The following is a 7,433-nucleotide window of genomic DNA, read 5'->3' as shown; positions in this document are numbered from 1 at the left end:
TTGTTTAGGTTCTCTCAAGGCAAAATGAAACTTTTCTGCATCTCCTTGGAAGTGAGGAAACACAACCAATACAGATAAAAAGATTGAAGACTGTGTCATCACTACCATTCTCTTTGCCATGAATTTATGACTAGAATGATTCAGGCAGACAGCAGTCTCTATATTCATGTGTACCTCTGATTAACAAGGATACCTGTCAGATTCTTTTAAGAATGCTTCCACATGGTTTTACTCTTCTTCTAATGATGCATGAAATATCCAGCTGGAAAGTGAGAGGCCAGCATCTCTTCTCTGCTGACTCCCCAAGTTCCTGTAACGTTGTTTGTTTGTTTGCTTGTTTTTATCTACTCAGTGGTGTCCTGGAGCCAGCTTGTAGTGATTACAAAGAGCAGATTCAGTATGTCTCTTCTCAACAACATATTTTGTGATATTAAGTCAGTAACCTGAAAACCTGCTACACTCTAAGTATTTATACCGCATAAATTTGCAAATATTCAAAAAAGGTTTTTTCCTTTTTTTAAGAAACAGCTACTAATATACCACAGAATCTACACACTGAGGGAATACAGAGACCCTAGATCTCCACCATACTGTGATAAGACATCTATGCATATCTTTATTTCTATACATACTAGTATTCTGATTATATAGATGATTTGGAAAAGGTGATAGGGAAACAGTCAGGAAATAAATGTGGTCATCTTTTAGATGCCCCAAATTTGGTACTGTCAGCTCTTTTAGCATAAAAGGAAAAGGCCTATTTAATACATTGCTATAAATTATAGACTTAATTTTTAAAATGAGGATATATAGGCTATTCATTTTTAACATTTAAAAGAAGAGTTATCAGAATGTTGGAGGTAGAATGGGGGACAATAAGAGAATGATGTGTTCAGGTTCTATATCTTCATGTAACAAATTGAGGTATCAAAGATTTATCTATTGATCCTGGACCACAAAAGTAAAACAACAAATCGTGAAATAAAAACTGAAGTATATTATTAAAAGGTAAAAAATATTATAAATGCAATTTTAAAATATAAATGTAAATAAAGGGATGACTTTGATTAGTCATATTAAATTTTGATCTGTTATTGTAGAGAGACTTGCTAATGTCTTACTAGAAATCCTAAGAGACAATGAAATAAGAATATTATACAAACTTGTAAGATCATCTCCTAGAAAATACAAATAGTTTAAATAGTTAAATGTAATTTACTCTGAGAAGTAAGATTGGATATAGGTAGTTTGGGAGCAGGATTACATCATAAGAACCTTTGCATCATTAGGTCTATGTTGTTATCAATATATTGAGAAAGATGTGCAATTAAATAAAAAATTGAAAGACTGCAAGCAAATAACTATAATGTGCAAAGAACAACATGGAGGGAACACTAACTTGAATAAATAATGACTACACAAGGAAAGTGATGCTTAAGTTCAACCTCTACAGTAAATATTGACTTACTTCAGTAGGATAGAGGAGAGGAGGAAGCAACTAAAGAAGTCATCTTGAAGATTATCAAAAGCATCTATGATTTGATTGACATAGACAAATCATGGAATCTGAAGAGTCAAAATTTAGCCTCTCTGGAGAATAAGAAAGGAAGAACTATGGAAGAACACAGTGTATGGCAGACAAGGTGAAGAATGTTACTTTACAGTAGCGTAAATTGGAGTAACTCTGAGGTTTTTTCTGGTGGTGCTAAACTGTCATAAAGCTACGACAAGAGTCCTGAGAATACTGTTAATGGAGTGTTGGCTATGATGAACCATGGTGATCTGGAGAGGGAAGGAAGTAAAGGTTTGTGGAAAGAAATGACATTGAGGAGAAAAGGGCCTGGAAATCTCTGGATAACCAAGGACACATACTTATGAAGAGGATGGAGAGAGCAAAGAATGGAGTATCAGATTATTATGTTAAAGGAAAAACAATTTAAGGTATCAATATGAACCAAAAAGTAGATAAACTTATAGAAAAGATGATGATCTTAGAAGATGAAGGCCAAGTATTTAATATGTCAAGACTTTTAATGGATACTGAAGATAGTGAGATTAGGGAAGGAGAGGCAAGAAATCAAATTGAGGGAATGGAATAAAAAGTAAAGCTAGGGACAATAGACACTACAATGAGAAGAGATGGAGAATGATAAAGGCAGATGACATGAACACAGGTTTTATTGATAGGTAAGGATCAATGAATGAAAGCATTCCTGGAAGCGAGGGAGATAATTAGACTGACTACCAATACTTTTCAATTAATTTATACCCTCATTCATTGACGTAATATTTCTTCATTCAATCAGTCAGTCATTAAGACTCTTTCATTCATCATGTACTATGTACCAGATTCTAAGAAAGTCTTTAAATACTCTCTCCTCTTGAGTTCATTCAATCTAGTTGAGTAGAGGATGTGTAAAAAGAGAATGAAATATGCATACGTGCTTTAACAGAAGTCTTTGTAAAGTGTTCTAGAAAAACAGAGAGAGAAATTATTTGGGTATAAATAGTACTCAGTCCTAAGAAGTCTATGGAGGATATGGCGGAGTTGCATTTTAATTGAATATTTACTTCTAAGATTTCACCATATGAAGTAGAGAAGGAAATAAGGACCTACAAAGCACATATGGAGAATTCATTTAGAAAAGACCTTCAGTAAATTTAGGAAATAGCAATGGCCATGAGGCAGTCTCCATAGCATAAAATGTCATGTTACTTTCTCGAATAGGCAGTCCTTGAGTTCAGTAGAATCCCATTACTAGCAATTACTGAAGTATAATGAAGTGGTGCCTCTTGACAGGTGCCTTGAATTTAGCGCCTATATTAGTGATCATGTGGATCCAAGTGGTCTGTGGATTATTTACCTAACAAGATTTTTTATTCAAATTTCCGTGTACTTAGGTGTCTAATTTATCTTTGAACCAAGATGGATATTAACACATACCGATTTAATCATCCTGGTGCTTGATGTTCTTTCTCCTTAATGTCTAATTAAATTCATTCTTCTTCCATTGTTAAAGTTTTACAAAGAGCATTGCTTTGATATGATACCTGTATACTGATGCTGCACTAAGTCGTTTATTTTCATTATGCATGAGAAGAGTTTAAACATTCTGCAAAACATTTTCATTCATCCACAAGAGAAAATGTGCTGGGCACTTTGTTACTTGACAGAATTAGTTGTTCTAAGTCTAATGTGCCAGTTAAGCTATGAATGCATATTTCCCACTATTTTTTCAAGTCTAGAATTAGCAATTTTAATTTGAACTGTTACATTCATAGACCTTCAAATTGCAGAAGACAAGCTGTAGAATAGATGACAGAAGTTAGTACATCTTTAAAGATATATTTTAAAGACATTTAGCAACTGAATAAAATATTTTTATGAATAAAGAGAACACATTTCTTGTAGCTATTTTTTCTGAATTAAAGATCAGTCTTCTCCTTATGAATTTATAAAATAAAATAATAACGAGAGTAGAGAAATTTTCTTTCTTTTGTCTTACACTCTCTGTAGTTAGAGTTGTGATACAACCCAGACAAAACCATTGTCCTTTCCTGGCATAAATTAATATCAGTCATTCAATTATGTATTTAACATATATTGGTGCTGGAGCTACTGTGTTAAGTAGGCAAGACTGATTGGATAATATACCTTTGTTACATCGTTAATTTTTTTTAAACATTTTTTCTACTGAACTTCCTAAGTCTTAACATATGAGAAAAACAATAATATATATATTCATTTTTTAGCTCCACTGACTTATTTTAATCTAAAGCTATTTATAAACTACAATCCTGAATCAGGAAATCCAGTTTTCAGAAATGAAACCAATGTAAATATTATCTGCCTTGTTGAGGCCACCATTTCAAGATTCTCTTTGAGCCATGACATATGACCACTCACTAGGTGCTTCATTCTTAACATGTTCCTGTATGAAATGTATTTCTACCTCAACACCTTGGCTTCTTTTTCTTTTTTTTTTAATTCAATATACAATACTTTCCTTTCTTCCACTCATTATATACCTTTCTCCACATGGAAAATACCTAATTGTTCTCATTTCAAAGTTACTTCCTTTGAGAAGCTTTTCTGGATCTCCTCCCACCACCTTCACTATTAGTCAATAGTTTCTTATCTATCATTTATATAATTATCAAAAGACTTTATAATATATACATATAACTATTAATAGAGAGTCATTTTTCTACCCTTAAGTTTATATAGTAATGACTGAAAATTACATACATGTCCAGTGCTCATCCTGATTTGTATACTCTTATTACGGACAAATGATTAAAACACAAAATAATTAATATAACTACTAATAATCTACTAATAAACTTACTACATTGAATTTTACTATACTCATGATCCCTTGATGGATTATTAACTGGGAGAAATTTAAAAGTTTAGTCAGTCTCTCTGAGCTTTAATTCTCTCTTCTGTTGGAACAGAAATGAAGGTTATAGTAATTCCTAACTCGTGTTGTTGTACTCATCAAAAAACTCACAGTAATGTTATTTTAATAAGGACTCCATTGATGTCTTTGCTGTTGCTCTTGTGGTAGTGTTGTTTTCACTGTTGTCACAATTACTAGTAGCTGTAGTAGTAGTAGTAGTAGTAGTAGTAGTAGAAGTAGTAGTAGTAGTAGATACAGTAGTAGCGTCCATCTGTGATGTCAGTAAGTCTTATTCAGTGTTTTTGAGATTTTTGTCTTTTTTTAAAGTAATCTCTACACACTATGTGGGGCTCAAATTTACAACCTTGAGATCAGGAGTCTCATCCTTTACTGATGAAGCCAGCCATTTTTTTTAAAAAATTCCAGTCTAATTAACATACAGGGTTATATTAGTTTCAGGGGTAAAATGTAGTGGTTCAACAATTTCATACATATCCAGTGCTCGTCATGATTTGTATATTCTTAATTTCCTTTACCTATTTCACACATCTCCTCATCCATTTCCTCTCTGGTAACCACTGGTTCTCTATAGTTAAGAGCTTTGTCTCTTTTTTTTCCTTTGTTCATTTGTTTTGTTTCTTAAGTTCCACATATGAGTGAAATCATATGGTATTTGTCTTTGTTTTATGTTTATTTCATTTAACATTAGACATTTTAGATCCATCTATGTTGTTGCAAATGGCAAAATTTTATTCCTTTTTTTTTTTTTTTGGCTGAATGATTTTCCATTGTGTTACATTTCGTTATCCATTCACCTATTGATAGACACTTGGGAAGCTTCTACAATTTTGCTATTGTAAATAAAGCTGCACTAAATATAAGGGTGCATATATATTTTTGAATTAATGTTTTCATGTTCTTTGGGTAAATAACCAGTAGTGGGATTATTGGATCATATGATAATCCTACATTTTTCCCCAGTTGCTAGTTTAATTCACAGAACATGGTGGATAAATCTATCTTTCTTTCTTCCTTCCTTCCCTCCTTCCTTCCTTCCTTCCTTCCTTCCTTCCTTCCTTCCTTCCTTCCTTCCTTTCTTTAATGAACCAATGGATGCATGATTAAACTTCAAAGCTTATGTTGGGTGATTTTCTCAAAGTCATATTCCACCCTCAACTTCATACAATTAGCACTGAAAACTGATACATACAGACAGGTTATTAAAACACAAAATAATAAAAACAACAGTAGAGTCATAGTTCAAATGCGAATCAGCAGGAAAGACCCCAAAATTTTGCCCTGGGAATAAGGGAAAGATTTGAATATTTGACATTATTTTTTAACCCTACTGAATCAGCATTTCTAGGAATTAAGTTTAAGGATGATAGCCATTCCTTTTTTATTGAGGTACAACTGACATAAGGCATATTAACTTCAGATATACAACATAATGATTCTATATTTGTATGTACTGAGAAATGAGCATCGCAATAAATCTATTTACCATTTGTTACCATACATAGTTATAGGAATTTTTTGCTTTTTTTTTGCTTGTAAGGAAGATTCTTAAGATTCACTCCTAGAGACTTTAAAATATACAGTAGAGTATTATTAAGATAGTAACTATGTTCTACATTTATCTCCAGGAATTATTTACTTTATAGCTTGAAGTTTGTTCCTTTTGACCTCCTAACCCATTTTGCCCACTCCTCACATCCTTTTCCTTCTGGTCACCACCAGTCTGTTCTCTACATCTATGAGCTTATTTTTCTTTGCTTGTTTGTTTTGTGAGGTTCCACATGTAAGTGAGAGTATATGACATTTGACTTCCTATGTCTGACTTCTTTCACTTAGATAATGCCCTCAAGTTTAATCCATGTTGTCACTAATAAGAAGACTTTTATTCTTTTTTATAACAACAGTTTCTGTTGTGTATACGTGTGTTCTGTGTGTGTGTGTGTGTATAATCTTTAACCATTCATCCATCAATGCACTCTTAGATTTTTTTCACATGGTTGTTGTTATAAATAATGCTGAAAAGAATACAAAGGTACTGATTATCTCCATTTTTAAACAAATTATCCAGTAAATATTCATTAACTAGCATTTGGGAAACATGACTATAGAAGCCATAGGAAGTTATTTAAAACTTGGTGTGGAAGAAACTTTATTGAGGTAAATCGTAAAACTTATTAGATTATTAGACAAAAAGTATGAGTATCGACTCTATTGGATATAAATGAGCATATTAAAAAGCACATCTCTATTCTCACAATTTGTATGAAATTAAGCTTTCTCAATAACAAATACTGTAATATTAATTGTTACTTACACATATTTTTAAATTTTATTTATTTATTTTAAGAGAGACAGCACAGGCAGGGGTTGAATAGATAGAGACAGGGAGAGAGAGATTCCCAAACACCGCATTGACAGTGCAGAGCCCAATGCGTAGCTTGAACCTTTGAACGATGAGATTGCAATCTGAGCCAAAATCAAGAGTCGGGTGCTCAACTTACTGAGTCACCCAGGTGTTCCTGTTTTCACATAGTTTAAGCATTGTTTTAATTCAGTTATAATATCTCAAATACAAAAATTAACAAAAATAGTTGACCTATTGAAAAATAGTCTATACAAACAAGTCTGCTAGACCCCTAGTGAATACTGAGAATATAATTAAGATGGTGAGTTAGTAATTTCTCTGTTATTTTGTGAAATTAATAAGGTCCAGTTGAGAAAGGGATGGAAAGTTTCTATAGGTTTTAGGGGCTATCTTGATAAGAGATTTTGAAAAGGTTTAGTGTCAGAACTGTCAATTAGAGAGGCCCATAATTAACTGGGAACAGACATGAGCTTGACCTCTATGAGATATACAATTTTATAGAAAACTTTTATGTGAGGTGGTATGCTTTTGTTTATAGAAAATAGTGGATGGGGCACCTGGCTGTTTCAGTTGATTAAACGTCTGACTTCAGTTCAGGTCATGATCTCATGGTTCGTAGGTTCGAGCCCCATGTCAGGTTCTGTGCT

Source organism: Suricata suricatta, chromosome 8 (assembly GCF_006229205.1).
Source record: "Suricata suricatta isolate VVHF042 chromosome 8, meerkat_22Aug2017_6uvM2_HiC, whole genome shotgun sequence".
Lineage (NCBI taxonomy): Eukaryota > Metazoa > Chordata > Mammalia > Carnivora > Herpestidae > Suricata > Suricata suricatta.
The sequence above is the reverse complement of the archived record's forward strand: the minus strand, read 5'-3'. Positions refer to the sequence as shown.